Below are 21,292 nucleotides of genomic sequence, written 5' to 3'. Positions count from 1 at the left end.
TGCTGCTTCACAGTAAATCTTCTGTTAACATCTGTTGGCTCTCTTCTTGAAGAACTCATATTAAGTTATCCTTATATTTTTTTTTTCCGTTTTGTCAAACTTTGATTCTCTGTCCTCATTGAAAGTAGGTTAATTGTGGTGCTTTGTAGTGCACTTGATTAAGAGCACCAGGCTTTGCAAAAGATAAGCATGAAGTCAACCAAAATGCTGCAGTATACACATGCTGTTTTGCTTTTTATTTCTCTTAGCATATATAAACTCGCCTGATAGTATCATGTAAAAACTAAGTGGAGACATAGAAATAATTAAATCCCCGAACGAAATATGAAGAAGGAATTAGCACATAAAATGAATAAAGGGGCCAAGTAGTTTGGTTTTTTGTTGCTTTAAAAAAAGAAGATTAGGGGGAAAAAAGAGGAGGAAGGATAGTTCGAGTGCCAGTGATGGTTGCCAGTGGCACCAGGATTGGCATCAGACCTTCTTTGTTTAGCCTAGAATGCCTGTGATTTGTTGGTTGGCATCCGCATTGCAGTGCGGAGTAATGTTACAATATATTGACAATTTCCAGATCTAGAAGTGTCAATAATCCCTTCAGTTCTTAATAAAAAGAGCTTCTACTTCCATGCCTGCCGTGAAAGAAGAAATAAGGACCGACCTATGAAATTTTGTCATTGACCAACTTCATCTGGTTCTACTTTTCCCTCATCTCCCTCAGAATTCAGCACCTTTCTTTTTCCCCCTCATTCTCTTTTCTACTATCGTCTCATGCTTTACGATCTCCTAAAAAAAAAAAAAAAAGACGACATAGGTTGCAATGCTGCTCCTTTGACTGAAATGGAGGAAGAAAATGGGAAGTACATACTGTGATCAATGTTTAACATCAAAATAATTCTTAATCATAACACACTTCTGCTTGTTATGTGTATCAGGTTCACCCCCCCGCCTGAGTTTTTAAAAAGCCCAAACTTTGAAAATGGTATGAATATCGTTTCTATTGACAAATCTGTCCCCCCCCTTTTTTTTTTTTTTTTTTTTGTCAGGCATCAGGGAGCGTCTATCGTTTGGTATGAAATGCATCTCAGTCCGTAAAATTGTTTGATGATATTTGATTCAGTGCAGCGCTTATGCTGTGTTCCCGTTGCTACAAGAACCGCCATTTTGTTTGTCAAGTGCCAGGAGAGGGAAAAAAAAGGCAGACAATGTGCTTGATGCCAATAATGGTTGCCAGTGGCACCGAGGTTGGCATCAGACCCTCTTTGTCTACTTGCTGAATGCCTTTGATTCGTTGGTTGGCATCCGCATTGCAGTGGGCACATTGGAAAGTTTTTGACAATCAGTGAATGAAAGCTGCAGTACTTGTTTGCTGCAACAGAACCCAGATAATATAAATCCCTTCTTCTGATAGATATTTTACTCTTACAATGGCTAATAATAATAAAAAAATGCGTTGCTGTTTTTTCTAAAGCATAATATATCTACAGCAATGTGCCTCATCTGCAGAATTCCTAATCCCCGCATCATCTCTGCTGTTTTTTGCAGCATAAATAAAATGCAAACTTGATGTTAGGTATTTCAGCACATAGTGAATGAAGCATAGTAGACCTTGAGAAAGGCTTTGGGAGTTTAAAGGACTGAAGCAATGGTACATGTAAATGTTAAACATTTGCAAGTGTTTTTAATGCATATGCCTCTCAGACTACATTTCTCAGATCAGTCATGTTACTGTTTACACTGTCCTTTGTCCTTCTGTAAGAGTGATTTAATTGGAGGACCCTGAATCCCCAGCTGTTAATAAACTCTGAAGTTGAGGGAGGGGAGAATCTGTTAAAGTATCCAAGAAGGAGGGCAGAAACCATCAAGATGCTGCCACAGTTCCAGCTGCACGACTTTGTTACCAGGAAATCAGCAAAAAGACTAAATCATTTCTGTTGGAAGTTTCCTAGATAGTTAGCATTGATATTGCTTTCTGGTTAACTGCTATTATCTCGTTAATAAGAAGGATTAGCCGCTCTGCCCAAAGGGCTGCACAGAAGGAAGGCTGGCCTGCCTGAGTCCCTGAATCGCCAGGCTGTGCCCTGTCTCTTGTGGGGGGAGAGAGGGGGCGGGAAAAGAAAAAGAAAGAAAGGAAGAGAAAAGAGAAGAGGGGGACAGCGAGGGCTCGGGCTGGCTTCTGCAGCCTGGGTAGTGGAGAACTTTGCGTGCAGGACCCTCCGGCTGCCCCGCGGGGAGCTGGCAGGTCCCGGCGCCGGGGGTGGCTGCGCTGGGGTGGCCTGGGCGCAGCCACCTGCCTCTGGCCGCGCCGCCGCACCTGTGCTAGTGGCTTTCTGCTTGTTAATGTCCCCCACGTCGGATAACCTCAGCTGGGGCGCAGACTGCTGCATCTGCCTTCATTTGAAACTGTCTTTACCCTAGTTTAATGCCAGCAAACTGTTAATCCTGAACTCACCAGGGATATCACTTTTTAACTTCAGACTGCCCTGGAAGCGTGAATGCACTGTCTTACTTTGAAAAATGTGTCCTCCTTCCAGGAAGAACTGTAATTCTTTTTTAAAATGTGATATATCGAAATTGCAGGGGTGGGTGGGTGAACTCTTGGTGTACCAATGGCTTGGTATTTTTATTAAGCTTTTTGAGTTTTTTGATTTTGTTTTTATAGGGAGTTCAAATTTTAAAATAGGTTTATGTAGTCTTTTCCATGTTATACCTTATTTTTCATTTAGTGAGTATGGAAAATTGATTATATAGTAATATTATAATAATACTTCTAATATTTTAAAATCATAAATAAATTATTTTTGTTAGTTTGCTGTGACTACAAGAAATTCCACTTAAGATCACAATCAAAATTGTGTTTTAAGCAGTCTTCCTTCTGCATAAGTCATATAATGGTCGTATGTCTAAGTGTCACACCACCAAGATGGATTTTGAATGAGGTTTTGCATTTCTTGTGTGCACTGATGCTTCCACGTACAATTAATAAAAAAATAATGGGCTTAGAAGAATCAATCAATCTGTTGAATTGCTGGTTGTTCCTACTTCCATTAACTTTAATGATTTGCCTCCTTCTGAATACTTTACCTGGGAACATACAGTAGAACATTTTACCTGTTTTGCAGAAGGGTATGTCAAGGTACAAGGTGATTTGTTGAAGTTTACATAGCAAATTATTAGTTACACTAGGAACAACAGGAAATGGAGCTTATTACTGCCTGTACCTATAGGCGTCTAAGTGATCTAGGAGCTTGTTACACACACAGTGAAACGGCATTCCGATCCCTTGCGCTAAATGTCAATTTTGAATCAGAAAGCAAATGCAGAAGCAGAAGTATGAATTTATATTTTATCTTCTCTCATATGACAAGAGCTTTTTTTTGTAGTTTAGGAATCTGATAGGGAATAGTAAACCTTTTTAAATCTTTGAATTACTTTGAGCAATTCCAGTCTATTCAGGCAAATAGAAAATTTAATTTTAAAATTTTTCTTGTGTCAACTGAAAAAGACATTGCATTGATTTGTTTTCTAGTTTTCTAATGTAAAATTTTGGATGATTACTTTGTCAAGTATCTCTATTCTGGTGAAAATTGCAGGCAGGAAAGACATTTGTCATTAGTATATATATGGGCATAATAAAGTTTTTCAATTGATGATTACAGATACTTTGTTCATGAAGATGTAGGATATGAAAACATTTAAAAAGGCCACCCATCGACTTTTATTTTTCAGAAAGTATATGTGTGAACTGACAGTAGATCCAAAGAATTCAAAATGTATATTTTTATTTTGGATTTTAGTTTCCCTCAGAACAGGGTTACAGGTCATATGACAGGTTCATGAGAAAGGAAAGAGACTTTTCCATATTTAATTTTACCGTTGCAGTCAGGAATGAAGTACATATACAGTTTAGGAAGGAGCATTTAGCTTGTTCTTTTTTTTTTTTTTTCTTACCTGATACACAAAGGAGAGTAATTTTCACAAGCTTAAGTGACATTAATTGTGTTTAAGACAAAAGAGGTTTATGGTTAAATAAATTCTGTACAACTAGTTGAAAATTTAGAGGTCAGGATTAATTTATGAATGACATTTAGATCGACAGCAAGAAGCTATGAAGTAAAGAAAAGAATAGAAAAGAAAACAGAAGATTCTTGCTTCACCATAGTTTCTGACAGAAGAACAATACTGGGAACAAAAAAATGCTCTAAAACTATAAATAATGCCAGTAATTCATAAAGTAAATACTTCAAATAACAGCAGAGATTTATGTTTAGATTTCTTAATTTTCCTGCATATTCAATTCATTGTAACTGTGAAATCTTCATTAAAATGATTAAACACTAAGTGCTGCTGCAGGTTGGATTTTAAAGTTAGTTGCGTGAGATTGCTGTTAAGTCCACTTCTTTTTCTAGCTTTCCCCTTTTCTCTGCTTTTGCTCCTTCTCCATCTCCCTGCTGCTAGTATAGTAATGTAGACATCTCAGGGACTGGTGGTCCTCCAAAGCTCTGGTCCTTGGAGCAGCGTGCCATGGTGCCCAACACAGTATTTCAAGAGGCTTCCTAAAACATCATGTTCCAGTCTCAGCAGCAAGGTGGTATGTTGCTTTGCGGTGATCACTCAGGTTGGGATGATCTCAATATCAATAAATGGCTAACTTAACTGAATAACGTTGCTCCTTCCATTGTACTGTGGAGAAGAAATCCCTTATTTGTTCGACAGATGTCAAACAGGATGTCATTCTTTGTAAGGAGGTTTCTCTTTTTTTTTTTTTTTTTTTAACTCTGGTGTAACTTCTAGAAGCAGTTGCTAAAAACCTGGCTCAGGGCAGTGAAGCCTGGATTAGAAGAGGTTTGAAAGGCTCAAAAGCTAGTAAAGGGGAAGTAAGTCTTAGATTATTATCTTTGTCCAAGAGAAAAGAGAGTTGGTTTGCATGTGTGCATTGTACTGTCTGGGGGCAGTGAGTTGTGTATGAAGTTAGGAACATTCTTCTAGCGCAGCTGTTAATCTTTTCCACCCACCTTTTTATTTACAAAAAGGTTACTCCCTTACACTCTCCCCCTGCCAAGCCTCCTTTCAGAGAGGTTCTTTCCTTTTCTGAAGTATATTGTGCTCTTTCAGTTTTAAATATATTCCTTGAGCCATTTCTTAGGAACCTCATTGTTGGCATGTGACTTTTGTTCTAGCTTTTTTCACAGTTGGTGGGAGATAGACACTTCAGACATAGGTTTTGTGGAGGATTTTGTCTGAGGAAGGGCTGATAGTCTGAAGTGTGTTTATCAATAATAACATTTTGGATGTTTTTAGCCAGCCTGAGGACCAGAGCTTTTGCCTTCATAACCCATGGCTCCTGTATGTTACAACCCTCTTACCTCCACGCCCTTCTTCAAGTCAAAAAGGTGACTTAACATTATAGGGACATCGGAGTCATTTTAATGTTAGTTTCCTCTGAATGACTTATGGTGTTTGGGAACTTTTAAACTACTTCTTTCACTCTAAGAAATAGAACTGAAATAAGAAGAAGTAGTTGTGATATGGCACTGGAAAAGCACAGTGCAAAAGCTTAGCTGAAGCCCATTTAACCATTAAGTGTTCTTTTCCGTCAGAGAGACCTTGCACTTTTGAACAGTAACCTTCTGTTTCCAGAGCAGAAGGGAAACTTTTATGTTTTCCAGTATCCTTCCATACAGACATCTTCACTAATGGCATCCCTATGGCTTTAAGTGGGCTTTTAATTATTTCCCCCTGAAAAAATACACAAAATGCAACAAAACGGTTCCCCATTTCTTACTCAGAGACTGAACAGGAAAGTCAACTGCAAAAATGAACCATTAGCGAACTCTGAGAAACTCAGCATGTTCATTGAGAAACTAGGAAAAAAGATAAGTTTTCTGATACTGGTTTGATGCAAATGCTGTGCACAAGTAAGTATATTCTATATTATTTACAGTTATGAGACAACTGAGAATTTTAAACTTTTAGGTCTTGAGCATATTGTTTATACATTTGTCTTCACAATCATCAAGTTCTACTAGCCTAAATTACTACACATATTTTCATAAGGATTGAATTTAAACAAGTGAAATATAAGTATGAACTATTTATCTTAAATCTAGCATTGCATTTTAATTTTTAATCAGTTTGCCATATGCTTCACAGGTTATCTTCTGAGAAGATGATATGGGATTTATACATTTTTATTTAAATTAGAAATAAAAAAATATGCACACATTAGAACCCAGTAATTACAAACTATATGTCTTTAGAAATTAAACATACTTAAAATATTTACAGAATATATGTCCTTTGTGTGTGAATTACTTTGCCCTAGAATGCCAAAACTTTTTCAGCCTTTTTTGCGGAAGCAACTAACAAGGGAATGCTCAGTTTGCTTAGCAGATTTTTATGGAAGTGCCTTGTGTCTGTGAGATAGTAAGTATATTTACTGCAGCATCAGTTTTCCACTGCATGATTAATGCTATTGAAAATGAAGCCAGACATCTTGAAAGGATGACTACACTTCAGTGTCCCTGATTTAAAAGTCTGAAAGCAACTCCTAGTCAAGACAACTTGTATTTTATTATTCTGACATTAGCAGTTTCTGGATGGATTACCTTAAATTTGTTATGCTATGTTAAAAGACATGTTTTACGAGGCTGGCCTCAGCTCCTGGCCTTAGTGTCAAGAACCCTGCTCCATGATGCAACATGTCTTGTTAGGTTTAATTGACCAAAGCTGATTTGTTAAAACAATTCATTTGTGCTGTAACTCATGCCCAGGCCAAGTTGCTACCTGAATCTCTTGACCTCAGCTTGTCTGGATCATGAAATGGCTGCAAACTGCTTGACTTCTCCATTGTTCAGCAGCCGTGCCCCTTCCTTTGGTTCTTTGTGGTAACTGCTGACAAGAAGATCTTAGTCCCAAGTACACCCCAGTGGGTTTCACGGTGTCCCTCTGGAGCAGCTGTGTCCTCCCTTGGATGTGCTCATGATGGTGGTACCTTTTGTCTGCTGACAGTGACAAGGGGACAAGTTGACAGCTTTCCATAGTGGCAGAGGTGGCAGGAGGATTTCTGGAGGCTGGAGGGAAGCTCCATCCTCTACCAGGCTGCAGGGCATTTGTCTTCTGTCTGGGTGCACAGATTTGCTTCATTTTTCAAGGGCAAACACCGTCAGTCTTGGTCCCATTTCACTGTGAGCATTGTTCGAGTGGGATGTGCTGGGAAGGTTCCACTTCAAAAATCTTTTGTGATGAAAATGTAATATGTATGCATACCACTTCAATTTTTAGGAGAAAAGAGTGATCAAAATATTTTTTTTGCCATGAAATGGAGGAGCATTTCATGTCAGTGTTTTAAGTGGCTATTTGATTTCTGTAGTACCAAACCATCATTTTGTGAGACCCAGATCACATTCAAGAGCAACTGTGGTCTCTAAAGTAAAGGACTTTACATGCTATGCTTTATGCAGTACAGTCTTTGTCTTCCTTTTTTTTTTTTAAAAAAAAAAAAAAAAAAATTTTTTTTTCTTCTGTGAAATGCTGGGTTTTTGAGGGAAACTATTTGTCCTCATGAATTACTCTTGGAGAAGGGGGGAGTCACAGACTCCATATCCCAACAGGCTTCCTACTGTCAATGTCCCTGATGCTAATGTCAGCTTCTTGATGTAGGCTTTGTGCTTCCTGTAATTACCTACAATTTGACTGTTAGGACAGTTTAGTTTTTTGAGATGAGTATTACATCTAATCATCTGCTACATTGTGCCATTGTTTTAGGAAGCGGTGCCTTTTGAAATCAGTGACTGGTTCTGTTGAAAAACTGATGGCATGTTACAGCCTTGCTGGGTTAAGAAAGCTCATATACTAGTAGTAGTACCATTATAAAACAAGTGAATTTGTAATCCAGTGGTCATCAAATAATTCGTATGTTCTTAATTTAGGGCCTCAGCCTGAAAACTTTGCTCATGTGAGTAGATTTATTCAATGAAATATACTTCATTTAAAACTTTTTTTTTTCCCTACAGCATGAGGCACTGACTTTTGCAGCATATGATCAAGGTTATATTACTGTAGTCCACCTGATTTCTATATCGACTCACTCTTTTTTTTGAAAAAGGAAAAAAAAATCACAGTGTATTTGTACATACAGCATTCCTGTGCACTTGTAAATGACCAAATATTTTATTTCAGGGTGAAACTTGACAATCTAGGTGTGATTTTTAATTGCACTTACATAGTTCCTCTGAAGCAAGAGGGTGGGAATGCTGATGCAAGGAACTCAAATGCTATCACTGTGATGCCAATGTAAAGTGTGACTCAATGTTTAGATGCTAGGATTTAAAAATCCTTGTCCTGGTCCCCAGCCCTGCTGCAGCTGCCCAGGTGACCACAGGCAGGTTGCTTCGTCTCTCTGTGCCTCCTGTTCCAGGGAGAGAGAGCACCGCTTGCTGCAGCACTGCTCTGCGAGGATCGCAAAATACTGAGATATGTCCTGACTGAAAAGTTAAAACTCTTCCTGTGTTTCATTGCAAGCAAAATCCGCGTGCTGGTGCCCAGCCCCCAAGTGGGCTCTGTGTCGTAAAGAAATGTCTTACCTGGTTTTCTCATGCTCAGACGGAAGAAACTTGCCCAAGCAGGGGGGCCGGCATGAAGCATTCCTCCACCGCAAACCCTGCAGTGGTACTGCTCTGTGGGAGAGAGCGTCGGAGAGAACCGTGCAGGAGGAGACTGGGTCAGTGGTGGGAGCAATCCTTGGGTCACCCATGCTTCAGTCTGCTTGAGCCCTGCGCAGGGCTGGCCCTTGAGGGGGGACCATGGTGCAGGGGCTTTGGGGCACTCAGAGAGTTGTCTGAGTATTCTTGCCCTCTGACAGTGAAGGGAAAAATACTTCAGACAGAAAGGTAAAAGAAACAATCATTATGGGCGGTTACATATATGTTCGTCCAGCTGCCCTGCCATGGAGGAGGCACCTGCAGTCCCTGCAGGGGTGGCCTCTGAGCTCAGTTTGGTTCCTCATCCCCCACCCCACTCTGAGCCCAGGTTTTTCAGTCATGTGTACCAGTAGCTCAGACCAGAGCACACCAGCACAGGAGGAGGATGGGTGGTCAGCAGTTTGGTCCGAAGTGTGAGATAAAACCCAGGCTAATGTAATGGCATGCTTATATGTGGAATATGCATCCCGTTTCATCTCTCAGACTTGGGCAGGTCTGATTTGTGAGCCAGCCAAGAGGGAGAGAATTGGTTTGTAAGGAGTCAATCAAGGGTCTTCTCTTGGAGTGCCTACCTTTGCTTGAAGCCCATGCTGCTTGTACTGAAGCTCTTTTATATACTCAGTAACTTGTACTTTTTGGACCCAGTGTGCCATCTACCCTTACTCGTTAAGTAATTGCTTTCCTCATTCCTTCCTTTATGATATTTCGTGATTGGTAATGAGCCAGCTATAACATCAACACCTACAAAATTACTGTGTCTAGTTCTCAGAGTGGGAAGTGACATTAATTTATAAAAATGAAAAAAAGTCTGTCCATTCACTTTCCACAGGTGATACTGAAACAGTACAGTTTACAGCTAACCAAGGGTTAACATCAAAAGTTATTCTATTTATCTTCCAGTTAAAGAATAACCAGCTTGTGCAGAAAGAAGAATTGAAAAATTGATTTGGCTGTCTAGATTCAGACACATAATTTAAAGTAATCTGTATCAAGTTGTGATTTTGCCATATATGCATTCATAGGTGAGTTCACTGCCTGCAGTTCAGTCATCTATAAAGGCTTATGTTGTAGGAGTCATGGACTTCTTTGGTTTTATTAAACCTGAGGCAATTTTTTGTAAGCTATGTGTAATTACTTTAACTTGCTCAATTGTTGCCTTTTTTTTGAGTTAAGGAAACAGATATCACATTGTTACATAAAGCGTAAGAATTGTTTCTGCATTTTTTTAACTATAGTGAGGAGTGCCTGGTCTTGCCTTGTCATACACAAGTGCACAAATGCAGCGTATGTATATAGTCTTCCCTGGCCATTCACTTTTTTTTTTCCACTAAATTTCTGCTGTAACTTGGATATTCTGGGACGAGAATTATAGTTGTCCTGTGATGATTTCTGTTCTATTTACAGCCTACAAATAAAGGAAAAGCTGCTTATAGTGAAATAAGGATCACTGGTCTTTCAGTAATTAAATAGACTTGTTATACTGCATTAATCCTTTTTGGAACATTTGGAATTACTTCTTAGCACTCACAAACACAGCATTAGGGCCAGCAATTAATCTGTTGTTTGTCCTCCAACATTTGTGTGATGTAAAACATGTGTGTTCAAAGATGTATTTCAGGTTTAAGACTAAGATCATTGCAGAGTCAAATAATGATAATGATTGTTCACTAGTGTGAACCAAGACCTAGAATGAAATTGCAGCAATTGTTAGAAGGACTCACACACCACTGTGTCCAGCTGGAAGGACTTATGGTATAATGGTGTCAACACTGTCTGGTTTTGGGTGTTGCACATGAGAAGAAAAGTGGGAATTATTTGAGGCAGCCAAAAACTTTCTAGATCTATGATTAGCCTTCCTTATAGGTACAAGAAGTAAAAGCTTAACATTTCATCAGGAAAGATTATGTTCAAGAAAAAAACCAGTAACCTTCTCATGATGAGGGCAGAATAGACTGGAGAGGAGAATGTGTTATTTTTGTCAAGGACAGGTTTAGGAAGCATCTACCAAAATGACACACCTAACTTGATCAAGATGTGCAGCAGAGAGGTGGTTCAGGTGATCACTTCATGTCCTCTGTAACCTTAGGGTTCAATGATGTTAATGTGGTAGTCGAATTTGCTCCTTTTCTGAGCTTTGAGTTCACAAATAATGAGCACATAAAGTGACCTGAACTTTCTTTCAGACTTTTGCCTTTTTGTAATTGCTTTCCTGGACATAGCCTGCTTAGTTTTCTTTGATCAGAAGGGCATACTAATTCTCTTGGTGCTGTGCTGGAGTCCTGTGCTGTTCTCCTGAATTGTTCAGCAGTAATTAACTTGAAGCGTGGTGTAGAGCATTAGCCACTGAGCCTGGGTTAAATCAGCAGAAGAGTCTTAGGTTCCTGCAGTATATAGTCTTAGAACACATTATCCTATTGTAGTAAGATAAAAGTATTTTTAAATATAGTCCAGCCAGTTTGACCTTGTCAGAATTCAAGCCATATAAATGGTACCTTGGGCTTGCTGATGTGTTTCATAGTAGGACAATCATTAAAACAGAACTCCCTACTTATCTGGTGAGGAACCTACAGAGAGGGCTATACATAGATTTTTTTTCTTAAATTCCCTATTACAATATAATGAGATATTCTGTTTTCCTTGTGCTTATGACACTTTTCTTGCCATTCATAGACACCCTGTGTCTGAGACCAACAGACACAGTTAAGAAGAGACACTAGAAAGCAACAATATTAGATCATGTAGATATGACTGCTGAATAGTAATAGTTATGGGTTGTATTTTGAGAAGCAGCAATTAATGACAGTTTCATTCTAGCAAATCTAAGTGTGATGTCCCTGCTTTCATTGTAATGCCCAGGAAACAGGTATCAAAATACACAGAACAGAACTTAATGATTAATTTACACATAGCATATAAGTTGCAAAAAAACTCTAGAATTTTTAAATTTGATTCTGCTGAAGTTTGACTACATGAAGTAATACCTAAAAATATCATAGTGAGGTCTGAGGAAGCTCCCGTGGGTCCTGAAAGCAGCAAAACGGCATTCATATGGCATCTTCATGTGATCTTATGTACAGTGCTCCTGAGGGTTCCCTACAGGATGATGTGGATCTCCTCTGGAAAAATATGCCCATTGGAGTAACTATAGTAGGCTCATTTGAACTTCTCTCAGTTATACGTGTGTTTTATTTTCTAATGGTAGTATATGCATATGAGTCTGACTATGTCTGTTGATGTGATGTTCGATATGTAATTTCCAGTCTGAGTGAACAGTGTTCAGCACACATCCTAGCTGTTATGTATATTATTGTCAAGGATGCCTTAATTTGGTTCTCAAGACTGGTTTCTGTATCACTGGTTGCACATGATCTATTTTAAAGTGTCACATGGAATCATTCATGTTGGAAGAGACCCTCAAGATCATTGAGTCCAACCATTAACTTAGCACTGTCAAGTCCACCACTAAACTATGTCCCTAAGTATCACATCTACACATCTTTTAAATACTTCCAGGGTTGGTGGCTCAACCACTTCCCTGGGCAGCCTGTTCCAATGCCTGACAACCCCTTCCATGAATATTTTTTTCCTAAAATCCAATCTAAACCTCTCTTGGTGCAACTTGTAGCTGTTTCCTCTTGTCCTATCACTTGTTACTTGGGAGAAATGGCCAACACCCTCCATGCTACAACCTCCTTTCAGGTAGTTGTAGACAGCGATAAGGTCTCTCCACAACCTCTTTTTCTCCAGACTAAACAATCCCAGTTTCCTCAGCTGCTCCTTGTAAGACTTGTGCTCTGGACCATGGGAGTCAAACTCATTTTCACTGGGGGCCACATCGGCCTCACGGTTGCCTTCAAAAGGCCAAATGTAATTTTAGGACTGTGTAAATGTAACTACTTCTACATTCATACAGTCCTAAATTTAAATTCAGCCCTTTGAAGGCAACCACGAGGCTGATGTGGCCCCCCAGTGAAATGAGTTTGGCACCCCTGCTCTAGACCCTTCACCATATTCATTGCTCTTCTTTGGATGCACTTCAGCACCCCAATGTCTTTCTTATAGGGAGAGGCCCAAAACTGAACACAGTATTTGAGGTACAGCCTCACCAGTGCCATGCCTGGGTGGCAGATACCCGAGGGGCAGAGTAACTGCATCACTGGACATCACAGGTGTTGAGTAAATGTGCCAGCATTTCCCAGCTTCCCAGAGTATCTCCACGAGACAGCTACCACTCATCAGCTTCTTTGTAGCCTGTCACCCTTTGACTACTTGGTGGCCATGGGCTGTGTGTGCCTCCTTTGCCAATGGAAACCACAGCAGTAACCTGGCTTCTGCAGAACCTGGGGGCATGTGGGGGATGGGTGAGGTGAGAGAAGACAATGCATGTGCGCCAAGGGAGGAGTGGGCAGGGGGTGCAGCGGAGAGTGCCCAAGAGTGGGTGTGAGGAGGGGGTACTGCATTGCCAATGGCACCAGTTTTGAAACCCCTGTGCTAGGCACGCCTGTTGACTTCTAAATAGTAGTCTCTCTTCTTCCATCTCCATGGTAGCCCCAAGTTACTGCATTCAAAATATTTCCAGCTCCAGGTTTTGATATCGGGAGAGGACAGTGTGCATATCCAATGTTGTGTTCCATTTAGGAAAAAAATAATAATAATTTTAAAAAATGGAGAAAAGTATCTTTTCTCCTTTCCCCAGTTTTGTAAATGCAAGGGGCATTCTTCTTGTGTTTTGTACTTTAATATGGATCGCGTCTTATCTCTTTGAATGTTGTTTGACTCAGGAGGGGTTGCTTTAGAGTAGTATAAAGTCCTAATGCTGAATTCATGTTGCAAGGACTGTGTTCAGATTTGTTCTGCTTCTGTAAGTGATGCTTGGCCTGTTCAGGAGCTATTCTGCTGTACTGGGTTCCCAGGCAACAAAACTAGAACACGTATGACTGAAGTACTGCAGACTCTCTAGACTGTAGACCTAATCCTGCAAATCCCTATTTACATAAATCCCACTGATTTCAAAGGGTCTGCACATGAGAAAGCAGGTTTTACAGGATCAGGCCATTCTTCCTAGAGACCAACATCTGTTGCACCAACTGTGATAATCTCATGACTGTTAAAGAAAACTGTGAGGAAACATTTTATCTGGGCTAAAAGAAAACAGCAAAAAAGTAACACTGTTGTCTGTTGCTATGACGTGGATTATTACCAAAAGCAACTCTCTGTGTATACTGTGTCTCTCCTCTGTTCCCTTCCTGCATATTTTTATTTACTTGAGAGAAAATACTATATGTAGTTGTATACTATATGTAGTTGTGTGCTGTTACAGCAGTTCTTCACCTGTGTTGTATAAACTTTCTGTGCCAGACTACAGATTTTGAGATATTTTTAGATACTGAAAGAGGCCTCTGGCATACAGGTTAATGACTGTCAATGTGTTCCTTTTGGAGTTTTTGGAAACTGAGAAAGAAATGTCTTCAATATTATTCTAAGGTATTTTGGATCTTGCAGTTCAAGTCTATGCTATGTTTTGGCTCTGTCCAAATTAACTGAAGTAGTACATTCAAAGAGTGCACTTGTCATTCGCTGTGGAACAGTGAATAGTCAATTGGTAATATTGCAAGAAAGAAAGACATCTGAGCAAAAGCAGATTGTGGTCATATGGGGAAGAGCAGAGTCCACTTCCTTTGCTCTCCTCTAAGAACAGAGAACACCTGCGTAGCAGTGGTAGCACTTGGTGCAGCTGGAGTTGAATATTTTTTGTGACTTCTGCTTGGAGGTCTGATGTAGAAGGGACAGTAGCCGGCTGCCTTACCTTAGTTGACTCCCAGTTCCTCTGGCCTGGTTTTGTCACACACAGGAGCATGTGGAGTCATAGTGCTGGGCTCACTTGATGTGTAGTCTGGAGATTTCCTGTGTATGTTTGCTGCATGCCTTGGGCTGTGCAGCTGAAGAGAGAAATAAGATGTTATTCAATGTCCCTTGCAGCACAGATGTTACAATAAAACAGCTGTACAAAATATAAGAGAAAGAGCTTGGCAACTGAGTTGGACCATTTATGTGGTGGTGGGGAAGACCTCCCTGAAGTCCAAAAGCAATGAGGGTCTACGTCAACAATGCAGTGCATGCACAATAGTTCAAGCATCTGCCCCATGTTTTGGATTTGCTGCACTTAAATTTTACAGACAGTCTGCATGTGACAAAGACAGTGGTCTGGGATTTCCATGAGCCATGTAATGAGCAATAAGCTACTGCTACTCATGTCATCAGACCAGTGGAAGAAAAGGGGCAAGATGGCAAAAACACTGACAGTGCTAGTCAGTCAGAAGCTGCAGAGTTGGTGGACAGAAGCATGCTATTGCTCTAGACTGTAGTATATTCTTGAAAGTTTTCCTTCTCATTTTGAATATTTCACATGGTTATCCTTTCACTTTCCTGAAATTAGTAACATGATGTTCAAAGCCTAACGGACAAGGCTTTGGCCGATATGTAAAAGCTAGAATCTAAATGAAGCCTGTGTGCAGTTCAGCTTTACAATGTAACGAGTTCAAAGACTGTCCTTTTATTCACAACTGTAACTTTACAGCATCTTCTAAATATCTTTCCTGGTTATTACAAGTCAAGTTTCCTTAAACATGCAAGATTCATAATCGTGCAGACTTTTCATTAGGGGAACAGATGCTTTCCTATAGGTTTTTCTTCTGCATCACCTGTATCTCCACACTGTAGTTACCACAATTCCTCCTTCTCTGTCATTTGGTCCATATTTGCCCTTATGTTGTAAGGTAAGTTATTGGGAATTATGCTCTTAATGATTTATAATGAAATTTTAACTGTTCCACTTCGCTCTGAAGTAATTGCTTTTGTGAAGTGGACAATAATTTTTAGTGTATATTTTCTAGATTTTATATTGACCTTTATGGAAGATAAGACCTATACTAAACGTGCAACTTAAATCAACTATACCATGCTTAAAAAAGCAGAATGGAGAGGATGATCAACTGAAATTGCAAAATGTAAACCTCCAGAGAATAAGTCTTGGGACCAAAGGCAAAACAAGTTACACATTTCTTTTCATAGATGTTAATATGAAAGATTTGAGAAAAAATGACATTCAAAATTTCTCTAAAGTTTATTTATATAGAAAAAAGAATGAAGAGAACCCTTGTGCTAATTTTCTGTATTGAGATATTGTCATCTTCATTTGTTAAGACCAATTAGTTAATTCAATCAGCAGATTTTTTCTTTTTTGGAACTGCATGGAACAAGTATTCTCAAAATAGCAAGTGTATAAGGTCAGTTTGCTCACATGTAGTTGTGCACACTGTATCACCCCAAGGAATATTGTAATTTCTTTAGGGTCTGAAATAATCTTTGGTTTGTGTTAGGTTAAATCTAGGAATATAAATATTGTGCCAAATGTTTGTAGTCCTTTTAAATTTTACTGGACTTTTTTTTTTTTTGATACTTTAGAACAATTCTTGCCAGGATTTGCAAATGTAACATTACAGCAGGTGGAGACAGCATGGGCAGAAGGTGAACCTGATTCTAAACAAGAAGAGTAATTAGTTACTTTTGAAGAACAGTTCATTGCTTTTTTCCTGAGACTACTCGTAACAAGTGATTCCTTGTCAATTTCTGTGTAATTTTCTATATTGCAATCTCACATCTCAGGAGAAATAATGTTCTTCTTTATCAGAACCAATGTACCTCATTAAGTCATTAAGATAAGAGGATGTCCTGTCATTCTGCTGTGTTATAGGGCTCTTGCTGAAGGTGAACACCTTTCGAATTCTAAAAGAGTTTTGCATTCTGTCTTAAAATAACATGCTGTCTCCTGGCTACCTAAGTGAAACAACAGTTATTTATATAAACCTGCTACATTATCTTGCTGCCTCTAGACATGTTTTTTACACAGATTTGAAACTCCGTGTCTGAGAGGAGGAGGTTTTTGGGATTGTTGTCCTCCTGTGCCTAAGCTCATCACCAGGCACAGCAGGATCTTCATCCCTGCTTGAGATCACTGTGTATGGTGGTATTCAAACACCTAGTGTGGAAACTCTGTGCTAAAGCAATACTCGGCACACTACAGCTGCATTTCAACCTGCAGGCTGTGATTCTCAGCACTTTCTTATTGCTAGATAAAACAAATCATTAAACTGGTTGGGTCCATTCATTTGTTATAATGTATTCTTAACATAGATTCTAGAGGTCTTTCGGTATGAATAAGAAAATATTTTTTCACAAGCATGGAAAGATAGGTCTGTTCTATGTCACTTTCTTTGCAACAACTATTGCATTTGTGTATCTTACCTCTGGCATGAAAATCTAGTCAATGGAGAAATACTGCCTTCAATCTTGTAAATGCTTAGATTTTTAACTTTTTCTTTTTCCCATGATAGTTTCAAAATACCTGTCAAGAGAGGAAATCCTGAAAATCAGATAAGGTTTTATTTTAGAAAAACAGATTTTTGTTAATCATAGTGAACACTAAAATGTCTTCATCTTTATAGTTGTTACAAAAGCTTAATACACCGAACCAGATAGAAGGAGACACTGTAGAAAAACACAGTAACACTTTCAACTTTAGTAAGAAAGAAATGAAACAGTTTTTTGTTTAGTTTTACTTGTTTGAAAGAAAAAAACAAAATAGAACAAAAACATATGTATAAACTTAAAGGATGCATTCACTTTACTGAGTTGTGCTCGGAATGCCTGATGCGCTTTTAAGAATTCAGTAGATGGTGCTTGTTCTTGTGATGCTGTCATTGCTATTGATGCAAATAAGGTAATTTGGAAAAGTCTCTGACCTTAAGAAATACTAGGACCACAACACTTGTTGCTATGAATTCTCTTTAGATCAATAATTCATTTATCAATAAATTTATAGTGTGTTTAAAATGGCAATATCTGTTTCTCCATTTTTGAATTTCAAAAGCCTTCAGACACAGCTGAGTTTTTACTTTTAAATATCAATGTGCATAAATGCATAGGCCTCAGAAGCAAAAATATCTAAAAAAGTATTTTTGAATCCATAGTGTACAGATTACCCACTTGACTAATCTGCTGTCCATCCACAGAATCATATTGAACAGTGTGTTTAATAGCCTTTTAAATTAAATATTTAATTACATGGTGACTTGTAAGAAATGGTAAAGATTATTATTATAGTGTTCATTGAAAAAATGTGTTTGGGTAGCATGGGCAGTTCTGCAGGCAGTTCAAACTTGCTGTAGAAGAAGTGAAAAAAAAATACACAATTCAAGAGTATTATTTCTGTCAGAACACTTAAGAGGTTCATCTTGGAAACCACAAAAGCATGACTCTGGCACAGATTTAATCCAGATAATGGTATCAAAATAAAAGTGTCTTACAGACTCCATGATTTGAAGACACTTTTTTTTTTTTTTTTGCTACACAAAGTAAATATTTGAACATGCATGGCAGGTAGTATTCTCACACATTTGTTGAAAAGTAAGAAATCTCAGACATCTAAGCAAGTCCAGATTTTTAAGAAGCCTCTGCTTTATAACATGAATGCATTAGTTCGTGTGAAGAAAATGAATTTTGGCCTGCAGCACATTAGTGTAAGCCATAAATGACCTTGATGTGCTTTCTGCCATGATCTTTCTTATTGCTGTGGTTGGCTTTCCTTTTGGTGTTTTTAGATTTTTTTGTCTCCTTTACCTATATTGTCAAAACACAATTATTTGTAGTGCATGCTTACTAATAGCAGTTTATCTCTGTATGTTTTACAGAATTAGAAGCCAATAACTATAATTACATCCATGTTCGTAGCTTAGCAGCAAGCTAGGAAAGTGAAGTTCAAGTATGTCATTGATGCAGTACATCCAGTAAGAAGTACAGCATAAAATCATTGCTATACATTCTTTTGGTTTCATGATAATTGTTACTTAAATTTTGTTTGAGGTGGCGTTACCACTGTCTGTTGTGTTTATGTGACCACATAAAGAGCATTTAAGTTCTTTGCTTTGTGACTTTCTTGTTGTATTTATTTACCACGTCTTCCTTCTGACTCAGCAAAACCGTGAATTACAGATAATAACTTCCTACAGTAACCTGGCATTTGTGCTGTGTGGAACCAGTGCACTTTTTACCACTAGTGGTGCAAAAATGTAAGCAAGGTTGCAGCACCTATGACAAAGTTCAACTGTGAAGTGTCATAGCCACTATCATCTACCTGGCTTACTTGCGAGCAGTTCTTAAACATATTTAAATCAGGCAGCTGCCTGTAAGGTTGAAATGAGTATAATTGAGACTAATGTACAGCAGGTTTTCTGTAACAATGGAAGTATTAACATTTAGGGATCCAACTCAATTGCACAGATGCATTTACAGGTATAATTATTTTTTTGTTATTTGGCAGCTAAATTTAAGTATTCTTTGAATATGTATAGTTTATTTGTTGTAGTTCATGTTTTTTTCTTTCTCCTTGCCATAATAATGCAAATTTAAATATTATTTTCTTACTGACGCTGACTCGAATTCAACACAAGAAATATTTAATTTCCTGAACATCTGCCTCCCAACATGTCAAAAGATGAAAATCTTTCATAATTTAAATAAAAGTTTAGCCAAACATGGGAGAGTTGTGCAGACAAACAAGAGGCAGATCTAAGTGTACTGAAACTACTGAAAGTTCTAAGTGTATATGACAGGCAACAAGAACTCTGCCAAACAAATATAAAGTTTCTCCAGTTAAAGTATTAAGCAACTTTCCTTAGGCTAAACAAAATAACAATGGTAAATTGACAAGGCAACTAACATCCAGTGTCTGGTCCCTGTGCCCGTTGAAATGGACCATGTTACTGCATTTTCAACTGTGGAAATCTAGGGCTGGTTTCCTGCCCACACTTATCAGCATGCTTCCTGTTGGTTCTCTGAGACTCCACCAGACTCTCTTTTGCATTGGTCTTGTGCAGTACTGTCTTGTTGGCAGCCAGTCTTAGAAGGAAAAGCACACTTACATTTTGAAGAGTGTTTCTTGGTGCTGCTGTGAAGTGTGCTGTAGCTGAGCATTTTTGTCACAACCTAATTCTTACACAAAGAAGTCTGAGCTCGCCTTCCAGGGAAGTGCTTTGTGCTAAAGTGGATTAGACAGTAGTTATGTTAAGAAAATTGAAGCAAGATTAGGACATATTTATATGGTGTTTTGTAAGCAGACTCAACACACTTTCTCTATGCACTGAATTAGCCAAGCCACTACAAGGCACTCAGTTCTGGCCAACTGGCTCATGGCACTGTCAAGGCTTGTGTGTGGCTGCCTGCAAAATACCATGTAAATACACCCATACTTGTAATAGCAGTGGGAACAGGGGAGTGGTCAACGCTGACCTCTCAAATAGCTCCTTTCCAGCTCAAGTGACAGGGATGAGGCAGGCCATGTGTCAGGGGAGGGTGACGGTGTTGCTTTTCAGATGCAGCTTGTGTCTTCTGGCAGGCTCCCTTTGAAGTGCCCAGCTGCCACTTTGCAATGTCGCCCACCTCTGTAACATGACCCAGCACAGCAGCATCAGGGGTGGCTCGGCTAATTGTCCTCCCTCTTTGCAAGACCTGTTTGTCCGTTTGCATGGAGGCAGGGAGCGAGGTACTGGCTTGCTTTAGACTACTTTGCTCTCTCTGTTTCCCAGTTGTAGAGCTTCCTCATTTAATTCAGTAGGTAGTCCACCTGTTTTTTTGGGGAGTATGTAGAGAAACAGAATAAACCTTCATTCCCATTATTTTCAGAACACAATATTTGGGGTTTTATTGAGTTATGGATGCTTTTGATTTAAAATGTCTTGGTTTTTACTGGAAATGACTGCAACATTACGTTTTTGTTTCAAAATAGTCCTTGTAAACTTACATTTGGAGATACTGAGGAAGAATTTACCAGGAGTCAACCTTCAGTTTCCTTTTGTTCCTACTTCTGTACTCTCAAAACAGTCAGTTTTCATTGGATGGAAAATTGTTTCAAAAAAGCTTTTTATCATAAGAAATTAAGAAGAATAATCTGAAATAGTGGAATTCCCCAGGAAATAGAAGTGACTTTTCTCAATTAATATTTGTCATTGAATTTAGTGTGGTCATTCTGTTCTAGGGACTGAAAATAGACACTCAGATTTAACATGTGTACCTTGTTAGCAATGTTTTGACAAATAGCAGCAGCTGTATAAACTAATCTTTCTGTAGCTTTCACACATGGGACTCAATTAACAATGAGCCACTGTCAGTATCTAATCCTTTCTATCTTTTTTTTTTTTTAAAGTTTCCTGGTTTCTGTACATTTTTCCATGTGTAACTCAATTATTTTTCTTACCTATAAAATGAGGAAAGTGACAGACTGTAAATGGATTGACCTTGCATGACATTTTACATGTGATTTATAGAAGACAGTGGCACTCATGTTTATATTCCTGGTAAATTCAGATTAAAGTGAAGATTAAAGTCTGTTATTTGCAGAATGTTGTAATGATTGCAGAACCTAGAATAAAGCTTTGTTTGAAATTACTGTGTCTCAAGGTCTGAAGTGTAGAGAATCAAGAAGTATTGCCCTAGGTATGTCATTCAACCTCGTGGTACTAAGTAAGAGGAGGAAGGGCTCA

General features: G+C 38.7%; 1 protein-coding gene across 5 annotated transcripts in view; it reads left to right on the top strand.

Moving 5' to 3' along the window:
* The window catches only part of NFIB (nuclear factor I B), a 177,062-nt gene that overhangs the window by 9,283 nt on the left and 146,487 nt on the right, over positions 1 to 21,292 (top strand). The window lies entirely within an intron of this gene.

The sequence above is a fragment of the Caloenas nicobarica genome, chromosome Z (assembly GCF_036013445.1).
Source record: "Caloenas nicobarica isolate bCalNic1 chromosome Z, bCalNic1.hap1, whole genome shotgun sequence".
NCBI lineage: Eukaryota > Metazoa > Chordata > Aves > Columbiformes > Columbidae > Caloenas > Caloenas nicobarica.
This window is presented reverse-complemented; position numbering and strand designations above follow the sequence as displayed.